This window comes from Paroedura picta, chromosome 4, assembly GCF_049243985.1.
Source record: "Paroedura picta isolate Pp20150507F chromosome 4, Ppicta_v3.0, whole genome shotgun sequence".
NCBI lineage: Eukaryota > Metazoa > Chordata > Lepidosauria > Squamata > Gekkonidae > Paroedura > Paroedura picta.
This window is the reverse complement of record NC_135372.1, coordinates 93,991,141-94,012,446: the sequence shown is the minus strand read 5'-3', so window position 1 is coordinate 94,012,446 and position 21,306 is coordinate 93,991,141. Positions and strand designations below refer to the sequence as shown.

At 44.9% G+C, this 21,306-nt stretch overlaps 1 long non-coding RNA gene across 4 annotated transcripts in view; it reads right to left on the bottom strand.

Moving 5' to 3' along the window:
- Positions 1 to 21,306, bottom strand: part of LOC143835897 (uncharacterized) — a 107,037-nt gene that overhangs the window by 39,990 nt on the left and 45,741 nt on the right. Inside the window, exons 4-5 of one of the 4 annotated variants that reach the window (XR_013230396.1) lie at positions 19,414 to 19,590; positions 16,240 to 16,805 (exon numbers count right to left, since the gene is read on the bottom strand). The exons of 1 other annotated variant lie outside the window; for it this stretch is intronic. This is a non-coding gene — a long non-coding RNA (uncharacterized LOC143835897). Of the gene's footprint in view, positions 1 to 16,239; positions 16,806 to 19,413; positions 19,591 to 21,306 lie in introns of those variants that run through there. 2 more of the 4 variants (XR_013230395.1, XR_013230397.1) reach the window with 2 other exon arrangements.

Here is a 21,306-nt window from a genome sequence, read left to right as displayed (position 1 = left end):
GGATCTGGCAATCCTCCATCACACATCAGTGGCCAAGGGAGATCTGGCATCCCTAAGCAGAACTGTAGGGAACAAACCCTCAAGACAAATAGCAGGACCTAAAACTCTTACAAGAACACTGTGCTGAAAAACAAATTAAAAGAAACACACCAATATGAGGCCCGAGATAAAGAGGCCCAAACCGGGCATTAGACACTGAAGAGGTGTGGCAGTTAAACAAATGAGGGGGCGCATTTCTGTAATAGCGTGCCACAACAGTATCACCGGGGACTGGTGAACACTTGACAATTTTACTGAGGCCCGGGGGGGGGTAGTCTTTTGTCGAGGGACATTGCTGCTGCCACCTGAGCCCCTGCTCCACTTGCACAGTGCCACACTGAGGGGGAACCCCAGCCATGGCAGCCACTGGAGAGCACCAAAGGTGAGCCGGTGGCAGGGCAGTCCCCGAGGCAGCAGCCGAGGAGGAGGACGAGGAGGAGCTGCGGCCTGATACCGACTGATCCACGGACCGGTACCAGTCCCCAGACTGGGGGTTGGGGACCACTGCTTTCGAAGATAGGAGCACATGAAGCAGAGCCTCCAAAGATGCCTTTAAATGCCAGGCAGGTTCATCTGGCAACAGGAAGGCCTTTGAGTACTCCATTCCCAAAGAGTCCAAATTTTTAAAACTGTTAATTGAAAGAATAGGAGGAGGAAGAAGAAGAGGGTTTTTTGTAGGCTGCTCTTTACTAACCGAAAGAGTCTTAAACTGGCTTGCAATCATCTTCCCTTCTTCTCTCCACAAGACACCCTGTGAGGCAGGTGAGGCTAAAAGAGCTCTGAGGGAACTGTGACTGGCCCAAGGTCACCCAGCAGTGGAGGAGTGGGGAATCAAACCTAGTACTTCAGATTAGAGGCCGCCGCTCTTAACCACTACACCAAGCTGGCACTCAAAAGAGGATTGATGATCTGTGCAGTTCTTTCAATACTGGCAAGACTTGCCGTTTTATAGCTAACATCAGTCAGCAAGCTTGCTGCCATCTTCTGCACGAACTGAAGTTTCTGAAACCTGGATATTAACACAACATAGAGAACTATGGCCAACTGCTCCACAAGAAGGAGCTTCAGCTGATTAAAGTTACTATATCATGGGCTGGATGCTGCAAAGCACAATCACAAGGACATTCCCCCAGTCTCAGCAGTCTCCTGAGACATCCAAAATGCTGTCCCAGGAACTCATGGGATACACATGGTCAAGAAGCCGTGATGTTATCAGAGAAGGACTCCAATGAAATCTGTTGTTCACCTGTTCTCACCACTGCCCATAGGCTGCATGCCCTCTTTTTTATAGAAATCTCCAGCATCAGCTTATCAGAGAGGTCTCTGGGAGAAGGGAGAGGACAGAAATCTGAGTCCATGAGTGCCCTTGTGCCCCCACTTCATAAGATACAACATCCATCCAAACAGCAAATAATGAGGGGCAAGGCAGGGAGGAAGACTGCACTTTTCAAGCCTTTTTTGTAGACTTCCCAGAAGCCTCTGGCTGGACATTGTGGGCAACTGAGTGCAAGACTTGATGGACCCTTTGTTTGATCCAGTGAAGTCTTTTTAAAATAATAATAATAGTAGTAGTAACAACAACAACAATAATAGATTATTAATAATCCACCCACCCTTCTCCGAAGGCCCAGGGCAGGTAACAACATACGCAATAACAATAAAGTAATAGAATACTTGTTATAATTATAACAATAAAACATATATTAAAACCACTCATTCTATCTTCAGGGACAGTAATGTAAACACAGATTTACAGTATAGTTTGGCTGATGTTTTAAGTAGGGAAGCCAGATTTTCAATTTGTTTCTGGCCTATAAACCAGTTATAAAGAAAATGAAAATTGTTGGCACAAATGAAGATGATTATGCTTAGCCAGAACACCTCCAACTAAAATGGATGCCCTATTCTTTAACTATTTAATTCAGTGCCATTCCAGATCACTGCTTAAAACTAGAGAAAATATAATGATAGGGTTTGGTTTTCCTGTGAAACATGAGGACGAGGCTGTAAAAAGGCCATGTGTATGTGTACAGTAGGTGTAATATTTCCATGCATTTTTACAGTCATGCCAGAGGTTTGGAGCAGAAATGGGATATAGTTTGGTATGATAAACCTTTTCATTCCATGTTGGGGAAAAACTGGATGAATAGCCCTATTTTAAATAAAACATATAATCCAAATCTAAACAACTGTGGACAAATTAAGCATTAAATAATTTGAATGACTTGGAATTAAGAAGAATGTGGTACTAAAGAGGAACTGGCCTCAAGAAGTGAATGTGCTTGTTGCAAGTGGGACCAAAATGCATGGTTTGAGAGTAGACCTGTTCTGTTCCAATATATTCAAATCAGTCCATTTGGAAATTAAATTGAAGAATATGCAATTAAGAATTAACACAATTTGAATATTGCATACAATCAGTTGTTTCAGCACAGAGGGATCATTTCCAGTTGATACGAATGTCAATGGGTCTTACAAATGCATATAAATCCCAGATGCCCTTTTTAAAAATAAAGACAGACAGATTTCTCTATCTCTGGGAGGCAATTTGAAGAAGATTGAGTAACAAGCAGTATCTGTCAAAACTGCATCTTCCACACAACTGTTAATGATTCAGGGGCCTTGCCATGTTTAGTGTTCAGCCAACCACCCTATTTAACAGATAGGAGACGTATCCTGGACTAGCACAAAGCAAAACTCTCTTAGGGCTAGATGTCATTGCTTGAGAGCACTTCTTTATACACTTTCCAAATTTAGATGCAGTTGTAGCTTTATTGTTCTCGATTTTTCAGGAGTCCACTGAGATCTCAAGGGGAACAGTGATGGAAAACTTCAGTATAGTGGATTTTCTTGCTGGAAAATACCAGTTTTGTCTCTGGGAATTCATATAGCTTCATATCTTTTAGCAAAGTTTAGCAACGTAAATCAGTTGACACAGGTGACTTAAATCCTTTGCTCCCCAAAACTCCATGGGCAAATTCATACCTTACGACGTTTCAAGGGTAGATATGTTTGCCAAGTTTATATCACTGTTGGTAGGGATTAACATGGTATAATGTGAAAAAGGCCACACAGGACTGCAAACACTGGTGTGGCATACCCCAGGTAACCTCAAACCCATCCATGGCTCTGCAGCACCCCCATATGTTTACAGTGGCATATCCAGTGCCCAAGCTCTGTTTCTCTGTGTTGGATACAAATCTGTGCCATACAGCACAACCACCCTCAATACAGCCAGTCTCATGAACCATGAAATAATTCCTCCCCCCCTGAAATGTCATTATAGACAATAACATGATGTATTGGAACAGCCCTAATGACCTGCAAGCGTGGTTCCATCTTGCCCTCTGCAGCATCTGACATCTGGACATCAGCAGCTGTCCAAGTCTCTGTTTGGCATTTGCCACTCTCCTGGCTTTTTTGGCCCCTGGAGGTACAAATGCATTTCTCCACACCTAGTAATGGACATGCAGTCAACATTGGAACTTTCCACACCCTTGGACTCCTTTGAAGTGTATCAATAGTCCCACCATGCTTGGCCTCCACAAATCTTTCTTTTTTGCACCTCACATACACACCTTATAATCTATGAATAGGTCCTCAATTGGATTAGCACTGGTCCGAGCATGTTACCTGTGTTCCAAGAGACGCACTTCTAGTATTTATTTTGAAAGGTGAGCTGGTCTAATAAAAAGTATCATTTTATTCCCTTTATACATGTCTAAATTACAACTTGAAACCAATTTAACTGGCCACACGGAGAAGTGTAATGAAGACCAGGAAGAGGCATGCTGGGATGTTAAACGTCTGGCCCACAGGCCAGAACTAACCCCAGCAAGGCTTGTATCTGGCCCCCAGGCTTCCTGCTCTGGGTCTGCTGCTGCTGCTGCTGTTGCATCACAGCTCACTTTCACCCAAGCTGCCAACTCAGAGCTGTGTGCTCCGTGCCGCCATGGCTCAGCTGGGGCTGGCAAATGTCTTCTCCACTCCAAGTTGGCAAGTCTCCAGGCTTGGCATGAATTGGTGCCATGGCACTGACAGTGTCTTGGTCCCTTTAAAGGCCTTGGAGTCAAAACATTTCAGCATTCCTGAATATTTTCTGAATCTCAATACCATGCCAGTATTATGATTTAGGAATATCAGGAAATACCAATATCTTGGGGATTTAATATGTCTCAACCTAAAAAATACTGGGGGAGGGGGAGTTGGAAATGCTTAATTAACTATTAAGATTCAGATGAGGAGGAGACAGGGAGAATTCTGTTCCTTTTAGCATATCTTTTAAACTGTATTACATAATATATAGCAATCTTTAATTTGATGTGTATATTTTTTCCTTTTCTGTTTGTCTATTATTCTTTCTAAAAAAATTGTGAGAATCTGATCGTTGAAGATTATGTGGAGACACATTCTATCCTCCTGCTGTCTTGGGGGTGCCTGTGCCATTGTCCTGGAGCCATTGGGGTCACCAGAAGGGTAGAGTGGGGCAGGTGCATAGTGGGGACCTGTTTCTTGCTGCCTGGGCCAGAATGTTACATAAGATGTATGTGAAAATATTCAACATTGAAACTCTGTATGTTTTTTAATATCCACACTGGATTGCATGCAGTGTAAGCCTCAATGTTAATGCAGAAGCTGCTGAAATGGAATAGATGTATAGGCTCTTTTGGACCTTGAGACCCCTGTATTCCTTTCAGCCCCTAGGAAAACAGAAGATGGAGGTGGCTAGGTTAGCGTTTCACCAGGACTCCATTTACTGAAGTTGGGGGAGGATGTATGGCATGGCAAGGGAGGCTCAGTACCACCCCTGGCCAGATGTTGCTTGTCTCCCAGGACCAGGGCCACCACCTGGAGCATGGTCTGTGGAGAGATGGGCATGGAGGCTGGTGGGCTGCAGTGCTGAGCCTCCCTCACCATGCCGCTGCTTCTGCCTCCTTTGCTTGTCTTTCACAGCCAGCCCTGCACTCTTGATGGTGGGGACTGCCCTGGAAGACAAGCAAGGAAGGCTCAGTACTGTGCCCCACCAGCTGCCACCTTTGACACCCATCTTCCAGCCATGGCAGCTGGCAGGGTGCAGCACTGAGCCTCACTCGCTCTGCCGCCACCACTACCACTGCCTCTGGTCACAGTTGCTCATTTTCTTTGCCATTGCCTGCCTCCCTGCCTGTGTCCCTTCATCATCAGGCCTCAAGGCCTGTCACCGTTGCTTTGGTTGCCCTCGCCTGCCTTCCCTCACCTTCTGCTGTGCTCTGTGGGGAGTGGGCAGGACATACAGCGTCACATCCGTATTCATATCCATTTTTAGACTGCACTAGAAGATGTGTTTCCACATCAATAAAAGAAATACTAATTAAAAGGAAGTTTTGCATCATGCATTTTAGGCATTTGTCTAAGCAGGTGTCTTCCAACAGAAGGATAGGCATAGTGCTCCCAGTTATCTCTTCCTTCTCCCAGGATTTGAGGTTTCACTCTGTTCATGCATGGCACTCACCTTCATATTTAGGTGGGCCTGGGGAGAGGGAACTGCTGTTTGTCTGTTCAGTCCAGTCCTTCCTTGCTTTCTAGCCAGTCTTACTGACACTTGCCTTCCCAGAGATCTTGATTCATGCTCAGGCTACAGAAAGACATGGCTATCTACATTCAAAACATCCGAACACAGAGGTGTAGGGCTCTCTGGCAAAGAATACTCAGCACCCTCACAAAACTGATTCAAGAGTTCCTTTAGGAGATAAAAGAGGGTAGTTTGCAGCTCCAGATCCAACAAAATATAGTTGCTTTTCATGGGCCTGCTTTCCATGGTAAGGTATCGTTCAGTCCTTGGCTGCAGCCTTCCTCTTATGGCAGAGGTCGCTGCGCATGATGGATGGCCACACTGTTCTCAGGCAGCGTGCCACATGGACAGTGTTGAATCTGTTATGATCATGAAACTTGATCTATGAGGAGTGACAGCTGACTGATTGGAGGACATTTCTGGCTGGCTATGCGAAACCAAGTTGGGGCTGTATGCTATAATGAGTATTAGGAATGTATTAAGAGGTAATGCCGGCAGAACAGAACCATGTCTCATGTTAATGTCCCCTCGCAAGCCACATAAATTCCAGGCAGCACCAAGACATTTCCTCTCTTACCGATCATAGTGACAACGCGCCATCACAATGCCACTATTTCAGTTACACCAAATGATAGATAATCCTCATTTCTGGCAGATGCCAGTGCCGCAAAATGACAGCTGCTCGCTGCCCTTTTATTAAGGGGCTGCTTTCAGGCTACCTACAGAATGACTGCTGGGATTCAGTCCACCAAGTCAGGAATATATATATATTGTGTGTGTGTGTCCCAATACGTGTGGTGTGTGTCCCAATACGTAGGAAGGAGCGGACCCAGGCCTTTAGAGAGAATTAGATTCAAAACGAATGCATATCTGCTTTTGGTTTAAATGCTTGTCTCTCAGGAGGGGCAGGCTAGGTGATATAGATACTGGGGTAATATAGAAGCCTGTATGGAAAATCCAGAATGAAATCCCAGTAGCTCTTAGGGATGCCAGCCTGCAGGTGTGACCTGGGTGTCCCCTGGGAGTACAGCCTATCTGCAGGCTACAGAGATCAGTTCCTCTGGAAAAAATGGGTGCTTTACAGCAGTGGTCCGCAACCTTTTCTAGGGGGGAGGGCTGTCCAGCACCTGAACTGCTTATGCTTTTGAACCTCTGCTATCCACATCAGATTGATATTTTGCACATATATGACAGGTAGATAATTCATCAAATACATTAAAACCAAAAACCAGGCTATCAAGGGAAAGTTTTTAGTAGGGCAGTATCTTGTACATTGTTAAGATACTGATAAATCTATGCATGCAGCATAGGCTAGAATAGATGCTTCCTAGGTCAATAAATAGGATGGAAGATGTTCTATGGAAACCTCATGGGTTGGTGATTCTAGCAATCAAAGCATTGATATATTGAGATAGTTAGCATGTGAGCAGAAGTTTCATCTTTTAATTTAACTAATATCTTTTATGGAGTATTTGAGAAAAAGAAAGGCTTCTCTTTCTTCTTGCCCCTACCCATAACATAGAGTTAATTCTGTCTTGAAGCTGGCAGTGGTACAGAGGAATTGAACATATCTCACCTTGTAGAACCTAGTTATCCACTCAGTATCCTAGAAATTAAGAGCCCCCCCCTAGGAAATTGATTTCAGTTCTCTAGCTCTCATTGTCTCCTGGAGAGCAGCCAAAACTAGAAAACATGACCTGATTCTTCAATGACAAAAGGATGTTGGCCCATAGAGCACATAGTTCTTGGGTCCCAGACTCTTTGTACCCACTATTTATACGTACTTCTCTAGCACAACAAAGTTCTATCCATACTGTTTATATGCCCTAATATGAGGAAACTCACATTTGAACCCTCCCTCCCATAGCTATGAATCCCATTTATGAGTTTGATGGTCTAATAGTTGGACTACAAAAATCTGCTTTGTAGATTTCATACGTGGATACAGAGCAAAAAGGAAGGGGTGGCTATTGTTAAAGGGGTCATAAGCTGACAAGTCATTGCTTCAAGAATGAGCAGATTTGCTGGTGTGTTTGCAACTTATTAAAGGGTTAGAGGGACACATCTTGACAGGCACAGCACATAGTGGGAGCACTCAGTCTAACAAACCCCTGTTAACCGCCCTGAGCCTTCGGGGAGGGCGGTATATAAATCTAAATAAATAAATAAATAAATAATAAAACAATATTTTAAGATATTAATTGATTTTATATATTAAAATAATTGTAGAAATGAGCCACAGAGGGGGTGGGAAAGTGGGCAACTCACCTTGCTGAAGAAAAGCCCTGTCCAAATTTGCCAGATTACAATTTACTCGTGATTTGCTGAACTTTTTAATTCTCCAGCATGGGACACATAAAATAGCTGTTGCCCCTCCTTCCCCTTCTGTTATCTGTCTCCTCTCTGCCTGCTGAGATCTGTTGTGTACATGATTCAGAAACATATTCCCTGCAGGGTGCACCGGAAGAGAGATATTTATCATACTTGGTATAGAAACTTCCTGATTTTTTCAAATTATCTCCTCCAGGGCTCTGGAACCATTCTGCACACACTGGATAATGTACTTTCAATGCATTTTAGAAATAGATTGTCCTGTTCTGCACAAGAAAATCCATCTACAAAAGCATATTGAAATTGCATTATCTAATGTGTGCAGAATCGGCTCTGATTGGCTTTTTGGAGACTTCCTGCTTCTTTGAGCTCACTTCCTCCCTGTTTTCCTCAACAACAGACTGAATCAACAGACAGACAGGACTCCTTGGAAGAAGAAGAGTTGGTTCTTATATGCCGCTTTTCTCTAACAGGAGTCTCAAAGTGGCTTACATCTGCCTTCCCTTTCCTCTCCCCACAACAGACACCTGTGAGTTAGGGGAGGCTGAGAGAGCCCTGATATTACTGCTCGGTCAGAACAGCTTTATCAGTGCTGTGGTGAGCCCAAGGTCACCCGGCTGGCTGCATGTGGAGGAGCGGGGAATCAAACTCGGCTTACCAGATTAGACGTCCACACTCCTAACCACTACACCAAGCTGGCTCACTGGCTTACAAAGTTGTTTCTCTTCTAAATAAAACAATTTTATTCTTTTAAGAAGCTTGGTTCTGTACTCCTCTTTGCATATTTAAACTCTGTCAATATGGTGCACCTGGAGTCTCTAATTACAGCAAGTGGACAGATGTAATAGAAGGGGAGGGGTGTCTGGAGAAATCACACCAGAGAATTTATAGTTCAGGGCAGTGGTCCACAACCTTCCAGTTGCCGCGGATCGCTACTTCAGAGTGGCGGGAGAGGGCGGCCCGGGGCCCCGTGCACATGCGGCAGCCCCAGCGCAAATGTGCATGCGCAGACTGCCATGCATGCACGTTTGCACCCAGCAGGGGCGCAAATGCGCGTGCGTGGCAGTCCGTACATGCGCGTTTGCGCCGCCACCATGCTGGCGGCCGCGGCTCCCTCTCCCGGCCCCTCCGGGCCGCCAGCAAATCGGCCGCCAAAGCGGCGGATTAGCTTGCGACTCGGCAAGCTTCTCTTCCCCCCCCCCTCCCGAAACAAGAAGCTGGCTGGGCCGCGAGCTAATCGGCTGCTTCAGCGGCCAATTTGCTCGCGGCCTAGCGAGCTTCTCGCTTCGGGGGGGCGGGAAGAGGGAGCTGCAGCCCGGCGCCAAGGCCTTTGCAGCCCGGCACCGGGCCGCAGCCCGTGGGTTGGGGACCACTGGTTCAGGGGACCTCTAGGAATTTGGCAACCATAGCACTACTTAATAGGAATCACTAGCATCTGTATAAGTAGCCATGTTCCACACAAGAGCCACAATCAGAACAAAAATATTAGCGAGGTGGATATGGAGAGTCCCCAGTGACAAAACCATGCAGTGTGATTACTGGAAATATTCAGTACCTGTGACAAAGAAGTGTTCCCTGGAGCAGGGGTAGTCAACCTGTGGTCCTCCAGATGGTTGGTCTTCCAGACCACAGGTTGACTGCCCATGCCCTGGAGGACAGACTCCCTGGACTCTCCCTAGGGCAGGGGTAGTCAACCTGTGGTCCTCCAGATGTCCATGGACTACAATTCCCATGGGAATTGTAGTCCATGGACATCTGGAGGACCACAGATTGACTACCCCTGCCCTAGAGGATAGACATCTGTTCCAGTTACCACAGTAACAAATATCTTATGACAAGTCTCCTAATTGTTATGGTACAAATTACAATGACTCTGACTTCAATCACACTCAAGGCCAAGTCTGTCTCCTTTTCTCCCAAAACTCTTTCCATCTTGATTGACTGTCCCTTTCCATCCAACCGGAACCAATGAAAGAACTCACATGGGGCAGAGCCATCAAGAGAACTTAGAGCACGCTATCCTTCTTTCGTCTGTTTTCCTGGGGAATGGAGACAATATGAAGCTCAGTTTACTGAGTCTGGTCTTCAGCCTAGTCCCCTTCTGCTCAGCTCAAGGCTGCTGGCTCTGACTTCCATCCAAATGCTGCAACTCTAATCGAGGCGTCCATCCTGTTGAAGAGTCGCGCTTCCTTGGGCCTTCAAGGTCACTCTAATTGCTCCCTTGTGCCTCAGACAGCCTCTGTTTCAGCCCATTTTTACAAGAATGATAGAATTTCTCAGTTCACTGATTCAGATAATCCCTCTAGTCTCAGAAACAAACAGCAGTAATAAGGGACTGTAATGCCCTGGAAACTTATTTCAGATGTCTCAAACTTTCAGCAGGTTTCTCATCTCACGAAGCAGAAATGAGAAACAAACTAACCTTGAAGAGCATTCTTTCTGCATAATCCCTCCTGTGTTTTGTTACCAAGGAACAATCAGCAAGGGAGGAAGCAGATTCCAACTTGCCTCCTGGCCAGAGCTGAGCTGGCAAAAGGTGGGCTAAAATTCTCCTCCATTTGGGTCAAAAGTCAGTCAACTTCGGCCTCTGTTGAGCAAAATAGGTTAATTGGACCAGCACTGAGTGAGCAGAGGTGACTGAAGCAGCAAGCAATAAAGACAGAAGACACCTGAAGCTTTTCACTTGGCTCTGAGTCAATTCCCAGCAACTATAAATCAACCTAATAATGAAATGAAGTCCACTGTTTTACACCCTCTAAGGTAGCTGGAACATAGGACCAGACAATTGTGACAGTTTCTCAGCAACAAGTTCTTGTTTTAATAGTTCAGTTTCTGTTTAAGGAACTAGAGGTTAGTCTCCTTGTTACTACAGCCAAAAAACAATAACAACCCACCTCTAAGGTATCCTCCCTCCCCCCTCTACTATAAAACATTTATTTAAAATTAGGGACAAATAGGAATACAACAGGCGCTAGAGCTTGGTGGTTGGAACAGGAAGCGGAGGAGTTGTCCAGTCTGTAAGGGCATGGGGTTGAATGTGTGTGTTGTGTGGGAGGTTGTGGTGGCATGGTGGCAAATGAGGGTGTGGGTGTGGAGATATGGATGTCAAGAACCTGTGGTTTGGAATGTTCGTTGAGTGTGGGAGATGACTGACCTTTGGGGATTGTGACATAGTGGTTACAGATGAGCTTTCCAGGGCCATGTCCTCAGATATGTGAAGGGAAAATCAGACTGGAGACTCTTCTTAGGGGGAGATTACATGGCAACCAATTCCCTCCAGTTCTGCGTCATTTCCCTTCTTGTGTGAATTAGGCCACAGACACCAAAATGTCCCTCTGTCCTAATATATATGGGTTAGTCACATTACACAGGTGTCCACCATGCTCCTTCTGTCTCCATTTTTTTCCTGTGAGGGAGATGGGGTAGAAAGCCTCACTTCAAAGATGGCAAACCTAAGAGGAGGTCTCTCTGTGCACAGTCTTGATCTTAGTGATGCATATCTAGGTAGTGTGGAATTCCAGAATATGTACCTACACCAATCTGGCAACCTTACCTCCTCTCTACAATGTTTAATTGACCTGAAATAGGTCAAGGGGGTGTTAAATGGCTGCAGGGGCATTACATACTTTTGAGGCCCCACTTCCAGGCTTCAAGGAATATGTTTAGACCAGGGACAGCCAACCTTCAGGTGGGGCCTGGAGATCTCCTGGAATTGCTGCTTATCTCCAAACTATAAAGATCAGGTCCCTAGGCAAAAATGGCTGCTTTGGAGGTATGACTGTGTAGCATTGTATCCCACTGAGGCTTAGGGATGCCAGCCTCCGGGTGAGGTCTGAGAATCCCCTGGAAGTAGAACTCATCTCCAGGAAGTTAGGCTGAAGGGAAAGCTCTCTCACCTCACATGTATCCCTTCAAAAGGAATGCAGGTGGCCCCAGACTCCCCTTGGTTGCTTGGCTGGTGATATCTGCCCTTCTGAAGCCTGAGGCCTACTGCTGGCAACTGTTTTTGTCTGCAAGGCCAAGCTGTTGCTTAATAAAAGTAGATCACCTAGTTTCACCCAGAGTCTCACTGTCTACTTTCCTGTAAATCTAACTCCACTTGATATTCTGGGCCAACTTATGCCTCTGAGTTCATAGGACCTTCCTGGCAAATACTGTTTTTTACCAGGCCAAGCTTGAGAGAAGTCACTTCAGTTCCCATGTCTCTCCAACCATTTACTTGTTCACTATTTACAGTTTCAGGCTGTAAATATTCTTTATTTAGATCTTCCTGCACTTTCCAGAATCACAGGACTGATGCTGGTCTGTCTGTCTGTCTGTGCCCCAAAATACAAACAGTTGCTGGTAAGGGCTGGCCATAGCCCAGGAGGGAAACACCCGCACCACTCCCCCCCCCCAAATCGCAGTCTGCAAGCCTCTATGATTAGATCACTGCTCATCTCTAGGTTATAATAATCAGCTCTGCAGGCAAAATGGCTACTTTGGAGGCCAGACTCTGAGGCATTGTACGATTTTGAAGTCCCACCTCCAAACCTCCAGGAATATTTCCAGCCCAGGGGTAACCAATCTCCACGTGGGGTCTAGAGAGCTCCTGGAATTACAACTCATCTTCAGACTATAAAGATCAGCTCCCCAGGTAGAAAGGGCTGCTTGGGAGGTTGGACAGAGTTGTTGTGCAGAAGAACCACTTAAGGCCTCTCACGCAGGTTGTTGTGGAGTTGAAACACTTGAGGCCTACTGCACAGGGTTGTTCTGCAGATGAAGCAGGAGACAAAAGAACCTCCACAACAGCATCCAGTTTCGTCTGCACAACAACCCTGTGCAGTTGTTGTACCCATGACTTGGCTGTTTCTTCCCTCCAGTAGTGAGGCTGGCCAGAGCAGTATTTTAAGTGAGAAGGGGCTTTTCTGTCAGCCAACTGCTCTCCACCTTAAAGGAAAGCACAAGTATGCCCTCAGGCTCACCTGCATTGCTCTTGGAAGGAAACGCCTCCCTCCCCTCAGGGGATCTTAGAGGGAGGGAGTGCACTCACCATCCACCTGCCAGCTCCATCAGGGGTCTGAGGCAAAGTGATAGAAATTGTTGGACATGACAGTTAGGACAGCCCTGGGGTGAAAAGGGCTGGCGTGGCCTGTCCAAGCCTCTGTTCTCACCCCCTTCAGGAGCCCTACCAACCTCCTCTCCCTGCTGGTCAGGGGCTGTGTTGCCTCCCTATTGGTCCTAAGTCTGGGGGGACAGGGTCTGGAGGGACAGGGTCTTTGGACCAGTTGGAAGGCCCCACCCAATCTCCGCCCACCTATGCCTTATCTTTTTAAATTATACAGCGAAGCTGTTCCAGATTATACCCCACCTTATCTCCACAGACACAGAATGGTTAACAATGCAACAACAGGTTGCAAGGACACACATGTTCATTTAGAACCACTGTTTGGTTATTGTTGATGTTATCTCTATGTTATATGCTTAGGTCATTCCATGTATCACCCAGCAATGTTACATGTAAACTGCCCTGAGCCATATGGGAGGGTGATATAAAAATCTAAGAAATAAATAATAATAAAAAACAGGAAATAGAAATATCACTAATGTTATTAATCAATACTACCACTTGCTGCATTTTACTGCCATCTTTGGGAAAGTATGACCTGGCTACTATTTTCTTTGCAGACTTCACTGAGGCTACTTTTGGAGAGTGTCTGGGAAATCAGGTGGTGCAGCATAAGAGGACTGATTTCTGACTGGGGTGATAATGGGTCAATTTCATTGGCTGCCCAGGGATTTCCAGGCACAGCTGACAACAAAGGCATAATCCTTTTGTCAGACTCCAGTTGTTTCTGCCATTATGTATTGACGTTTATGTAGTTAGGTATATAAAATTTAGCCTTGTAGAAATTAGGGGGCAGCCTGTCTGCCTAGTTTATAGCCCCGCCCCTCCCTTTCACCATTCACCCCCCCCCCATGCCTTAGAGCTAAGACTCTTATCTAAGTGTTTTGGCTATGTAAAGGTCCCCTGTTTTTTGGGGTTCCATGGGATGGGGGAGGGGAATATATGTGAAAATCTGTATACTGGGCCCCAGTTTCCACAATGTTTGGATGAGTGTACTTTCCTGGTCAATAAACGAAATCCTTGTTTTAAAGTCAAGTGTTTGTTTTTCTGGGTGATTGAAGATCCTCACACCTTTCAAATCCCACTTGGTTTTCGGGTGCCCATTTCCAAAGATGAAGGGGTAGGACATTTTCTTTTTGGCTAAGTAACCATTGCAGTGGCATAGTTTTGGAATCTGTTCCCAAGGAGAATTTGCCCTATCAATTGGTTTTCTGCCCAAGAAGGAAGATGGAATTTTTGCCAGGTATTTTGCAGGATATGCTGCTGCCTAATTGGTTAGGGGTGTATTGACTGAAGACTGAATTGGTTGCTAGTTTTAATTCATGTTGGTGAGTTGATGAATGCTTCTAATTGATGATGATGATTTTAATTTGATGTTGGCTTTAATGCTGTCAGCAGAAGATTAATGGAATATTGAACACCTGAAGCTGCCTTGCACTGCAACAGATCCCTGGTCCAACAAAGGCCTACTGTCTACTCACAGGCTGAGGTCTTTTGCATCACCTACCACTAGATCAGGGGTAGTCAAACTGCGGCCCTCCAGATGTCCATGGACTACAATTCCCAGAAGCCCCTGCCAGCAAATGCTAGCAGGGGCTTCTGGGAATTGTAGTCCATGGACATCTGGAGGGCCGCAGTTTGACTACCCCTGCACTAGATCTTTTTAAAAGGAGATACCTGGGATCGAAACGGGAATCTTCTGCCTCCCAGGTAGAGGTCCTACCACTGAGCCACCCCCTCCCCTTATCAGGTGATGTTATTTCTCTTCATACAATGAACAATTCCAGCTTCCTATTATCATGTGTTAAGAAAAAGTATAAATGATAAGTAAATAAAAAATGTATATAGCTCAAGTAGCATGCAGCTGATCTGTGACAGCTGCTATCCCTTTGACAAAGCTTTGATGTGACAGAGTTATCATTGTGATAGGATATGTGAACCAACCAGCCAATGTACGACTGCCCTTAAATCTTCACCTGAAGAATACTTTTTGAAGAAGTTTGTTGACTTTATTTCCTTTCCTGGTCAAAGAACCTTTACTCAAAAGGGTCTGTTGTCTTTGTTTGCTCTTCTGATTTTCCTCCACACCAGACCAGACACCGTGGCTGATCTTCCCGATGCAAAATGAATATCACTAGGCTTTGTGAAAAGGCTGTAGTGCCACAGCAGAAGTCCCTCTCTTCTTTCATTGGGGGAGGGAGCTTGGTGGGGGGGGGCAGAATCACCCCCGCTGAAGAAGGTGAGAAGACTGTGTCTTCCATGAGCATGTCTCCTCAGCAAGGCTGCCAAAAAGAGATTTATGATTTTGTGAAATGAGACTCCTTTTCCACCTGTCTGCAGTGACACCTGGGTGAAACTCCAGCTGGTGCTGCTGACAAGCTTGGGAGCTGGTGCAGAACAAGAGGGAGACTCCCTCCACCTCCAGCCTGCTGGGCCAGACCCTTCTCCTACACAGCGAAAGCAACCAAGGGCTGCTGCTTTGCACATGATAGATTTTGTGTGATAGGTTTCTTGTGGGAGTTTGCTTCTGTGTAGGAAATCAAGTGCAGCCACGTGAGTCTGAATTTCCTGTCAAGTATCTTACAAGTGAAAGGGTCCATGTAATTCCCTGTACAGAAGTGCTATCAGTGAGGGAATTCATCGTATGTTTTAATTAAAGCTGCATTTTAGTTGATTAATTGGCAAAAGAAATTTTTTAAATGTAGTTATTAATTGGTGACAGCAAGTTAGGAGCACATGCTAGTATTTTGAGTGTTTAGATTCTATAATGTCTTCAAAATGCTGTGAAAGGAAATAAAAAAGGAACTACAGTTATGGATTGGGCTTGTCCCTCCTTGTTAAACCATAAGCTATTTCCAGGAGGGAAGCCATGTTGGTCTGAAGCAGCAGAACAAAGTTTGAGTCAGTGGCAAGGAAGTTTTTTTCAAGGTATGAACTTTTTTGTGCATGCCCAACTTTGTTCTGCTGCTTCAGACCAACACTGCTTCCCTTGAATAAAACTTTGTTGGTCTTAAAGGTGCCACAAGACTCAAACTTTGTTTGTGACCTTCAGTATCTCAAAAGCCTCTGGCACGATGCAAATATGTCTAAGTGCAATTAATTAATGGGTTGCTAAGGTAAAAGGCTATCAGTCAACAAAAACAATTTCCAGTTTAAGATGATTTGTATTTGCAACAAAGATTTGTACTGTGGGAAACAAGGCAGCTGGCATTCTTGTAGTTTTTAAATATGTGAATCTATTTGGAAGTATGCACCTATAAAAGAGCCTAATATTTGAAGCTTGCCTGTCAAAAGTCTCAGGGCTCTTCATATGAAATAAGAAGAGTTCAAACTTAGATGCAGGGCTGTATTTGTCAGTATTCATCCACTTGCAGAGCCAGGGCTCAGCCTTGGGATATACTGAGTAATAACTGAGATTATGACATTTCTGAGCATAGGCAGAGTGTTTCCCCTTGCCACTGAGTGACAGAGGGCCAAAAGGGATGTCAGTCTGTCACTAGTAAATTGTGCATGTGTGCAGCCTTGATCTGAATGAAAGCTATGTTGGGGAGGGAGACGCAATCTAAACTTCCAATTACTGTACATTCCAAGAACATTATAAATAGGTGACACAACTAAAATATTAATGAGGTTTAGGGATTCAACGAGCTATCAGCAGTATCAAATATTCTGCAGCCTGCAGTCATTTATTGTTCTTTGTCACTTAGCAACCACAAAACATTTGCCTCCACAGAAACAATATTCTTTCCAAAGGAAATATCAATTCATTTGTTACATCTGAAAACCAAAGGCATAAAAGAAGAATATAATCAATCGTATATATTTTTTCTAATCCACAGGCACATAATCTATCAGAGAGTGCTATATCAAAGTACCTTCCTGTTATAATTGCTGAAGGAAAAGCCAGCATAAAATCTCTTCTGCATTTTAGTACAAAGTCCAATAATACTTGGGGACTTTGGTGGGTTGGGGAGCATATTTCAAAGCAAGAGATGGACAAACCTATATGAAATCTTATAATAGTACTGCTACCATATAGCACTCTCAAAAGTCTTTTGCTCTCCCTAATGTGTTTAAAACACATTGGCAGTAACATTGTGACATATCCATTTATCTTCCATAGCCTGTCCTAGTCAGATGTAAAATGATCACTCTTAATTAAACTTAAAAGTCCCAGCAGCAAATCAGATCTCAAGATCTTTAACCACAAAGATCTTAGCCAGGCCTGCATCTCAAAAGACAGTTCTCTTACTTCAGCGTGCAACACCAATTCCATGTCAGCTATGTACTTTGGAGCACTCAAAATACTACAAAGAAAGTAGAAATGTAGTTGGTCTAATATCAGTGAGTACTTGATTGTCTTCATTAAAGCCAGGTATCCTGTGGTGCGTTTAGCATGTAAAGAGGAGGAAAGATGTGTCTTTAAACAAAATATATTCCCCACGGTCTCTAAAATGCTAATAAAAGAGTGAAAGGCATTTGAGGGCTTACATCCCCCCCCCCCCCCAACCACCACCATTTCTGCAAGGTCCCAATAAGAAGTGCAACCACAAGGATATGCAATTTTATTTTTTGCAAGTTGACAGAGATGCATGCTTTTTGCCATACATATCTGTCTTACACCTTAGTAACCACAGAAAACTCTGCTCAGACCAGAGATTAGAAGAAGAGTTGGGTTTTTTAAATTATTTTTAAATTATTTTTATTATAATTAATAAATAACAGACAATTGGGTTTTTTATACCCCATTTTTACTACCCAAATCGTCTCAAAGCAGTTTACAATCTCCTTCCCTTCCTCTCCCCACAACAGGCAGCCTATGAGATAGGTGACACTGAGAGAGCTCTGAGGGAACTGTGACTGATCCAAGGTCACTCAGTTGGCTGCCTATGAAGGAGGGGAGAATCAAACCTGGTTCTTCATATGAGAGGCTGCTGCTCTTAAACATGACACCATGCTTAGGCCTACCAAGAGCCACGGTGGACCCTTAGACAAAGATCCTCTATTGAGTTCCCTTCATCCCACCTAGATCGATCTCCCAAATCATATGAAAACAAACCACATGACTTACTGTTAGCATGAATATACTAATACAGAGTTGCCTATTTGCAAACCATACAAAATTTGCATGTCTTACCCTGATTGTCCTGTTACCCTGGTATACTAGGCTGAAAGTGATTTACTCGGGGCTGAAGGTCCTCTTCCCTCCCCCTGGATATAAGGGCTGCTGAATGAATAGCCCCACAGCAGAGACACCTGACTTAGGCTCCCAACGTAACCAGGGAACCTGGCATTTTGTCCCCTTTGTCACCCAATCTCAGGGACCCTTTCTGGCTTTTTCTCCTGTGTGACCATTTACGTGCAGGAGCACAAATGGGGGCAGATGAGGCACACCGGGCCAAATGCTCCCCTGTGTGGGAGCAGGAAGAGGTGGGGCAACCTGCCACAACTAAAACTCCAGCCTGCAGCCGGGCATGAAACCTCCAGTGTGTAAACAGTCTGTGTGACTTTCACTGCCCAGAGGGAAAATGTTATACAAACCAGGTCAGTGTGTGTGAGTGTGTGTGTGTTTGTGAAAGAACCTCCTGCCAGTCAGGTAACAAAACCTTCCATTACTATGTTTAAGTTACCTTCTCTAAACTAATTCCCAGGCACAATACCCCCTGCCAACTCCCAGCTGGCATCACCTGAGAGGCAATCCATAAACCTGCTGCCTAGTAGTGGTGGTCATTTATAATGTAGGGAAAAATAGCCTTGCCATTGACAGCGCCTCTTAAAGAACCCAGCAAATATCTAGAAATCTGCACATATGCATACTCAAAAATGTCTGTGTGCATTTTGTGTAAATCTGGCTGTAGCATACAGGCAGACAACTTGGGGACAATTTAAGCCCTTGGGTCCAGAGCTGCCCTTATGGCTTCAGTTCAGAAAGTTTGCTAGAAAGTTTTTGGGGGGAGGGGGGAGGAGGAGGAGGGAACAGTTGTATTATAAATGTTCAATTGCTACTTGAAGAAAATTCAGTGCAGCACTGCTGTTGCAAAGAAATTCTACTGGCAACCTCACCCCACCCCCCCTTACCATGACTAATATGACAGGTCATGCTCTGACAATGCCAGTGTTGCAGGCATCCACCTGCCTGTTCACCTCACTGGTGAGAAGCAACACAACTCTCTCTGCTTCCTCCTGTGCCATGCCTTTATCGTAGCATAAGGAAGGCTTATGACTGTTTAGTCAGCCAAAATTAACTACTGGATGGATTCAAGAGTCCACCTAGACATGACCGTGGGGGGTGGCTCCACCTTTAAGAAGAGTTCTGGCACTGGCCGGATCCGGAAGAGAGTAATGGCACAGAAGATGAAACTCCTCCTCTCATCGAGTAGTTTACCTTTGCTCAGTCATCGCCATCACCACTGCAATTTGTCAGGGAGGGGGAACACAGGGGAGGTCCCCATCCAGTGTCCGTATGCAGGGCGACCAGCAGCTCTAGAGATGGCATGGAGGGAAAGGATTAAGTCTCTCCTCCTCACACCAAGATCCGGATCCACCTCACCCTCCTCTGTGGCTGCCGGTAAACACAAATATACAAAGATGTAGTCACAGACCTCCTTGTGGGATGGCTAGTGTCTCCATTAGAAGATCCCCCTTGGAAGCGGAAGAGACAACCCTTCGGTAGTCTTTTGGAAATGAAAAGGTCTAGGCACCAGCAAGGCTTATCTTCTCCTTCCCAGACACCTCTCAGTGTTTTGAGAACATGCCTCACCTTTTTAACAGTGATGTGGTCCTCCTCGCCATTATGTCCATGTCCCTTGTTTGCACTAGGCTGTTCTTTGCACTAGACAGCCCAGCTGCAGACACCACGCAAAGGCAGCCATGGGAGGGAAGGAAAATGGCATTAAGGGGGAAATACTCTCTTATATGGAAAGGCCCTAAAATTCTTGGCAGTCCATGTCAGAGGCCCCTTTATACTGACTGTCTCCTTTATATTTCAGGGATGGATTTGCTTCCTCTGCCCCATGCTGATCATATGCCTTAGTTACTTATAAGTCACAGCCACTGAAAAATACTCTGCAACCAGAAATGGAACCCTCAAGGGGAAGTATGAGGTATTTTAATGTTTATTAAATATATTAGGAAGAAGGTGGGTAACCAATGTTTATGTGGTTTTTTCCCCCAGGTGGAAACTCTCTTAAATAAAGATAGCAACTTAACTTGCACTTAATATTTATTTTGGGAAAATATTGGGGTGCACTCAAAATACACACAAGAGCAAAACATACAAGTTCCTAAGAAATAAAACAGAGAAAAATTGGAGATTCAGAATAGGGTTGTGTGATATTTGCCTATTCCAGAAGAGTTGAGGATCAGGGGGGACTGTCATGTGACCAGCAGCACACCAGTGCAGGGAGGCCATGTGGAGCCAGGAAGCTGAACACACAAAATGGGGATAAAAGGCTATTTTTATAGCAGAAATGTAGCCTAAGGCCATGCGCTGCGTGTTGGAAGCCCAACTGATGATGGGTTAACTTCCTGAGAACTAGAAGTTTCCCAAGAGAAGACAATACATACTGTTAGATATTTCCAAATAATTAAGAAAGGGTGTGGCTTAATGCTGGCATATGCTGTTGCCCCCAAGATCCCCCAAGGGGCATGAGGGAGATGCTGGCAGTAAGGAGTGCTATCCTGATGGCCCATTCATGCAGATGTACTGACAGCCTTGTGACACCCTAGTGTCAGGATGAAACTGCTTGTTCCAGCATGTCCCATCTTTGTTTCATTCAGACTCCATTTGCAGACCATAGAGATGCCAGATTGCAAGGTAGGTTTTTTAAAATTATTTCTAGGGGGTTACAAGAGATGCCTCTGGGGCCCAAACGAGGTTGTCCTTTAACTATTAAAAGAAGGGTTGGCAGGATGGTAGCCACCCTATTAAAAATAATTCTGGACATCCATCCCAACTTGGTAAAACAATTGAAGAAGCTTAGTCACTTTCCAATTCTTCTCATCCCTTTGCAGTACAATTGCTGTAAATGTAGAGTCTTAATTACTTGACAATATCTGCCTAGAATTAAATCAATGCATCCATTTAGTCAGAGGCTGTGGTCTTGGTGGAGAGCTTTAAAAGGCACACTTGTAAGAGCCACTTGAAGGCAGGACCGCTCAAAGGCAAAGCAGGAACAGAAGACGGGCCCTGGTGAGTCAGACCAACTAGACCATTTAGTCCAGCATCCTGCTCCATACAGTTACCCTTCTTTCTTCTACTTTTATCCTTTAGCTGGCT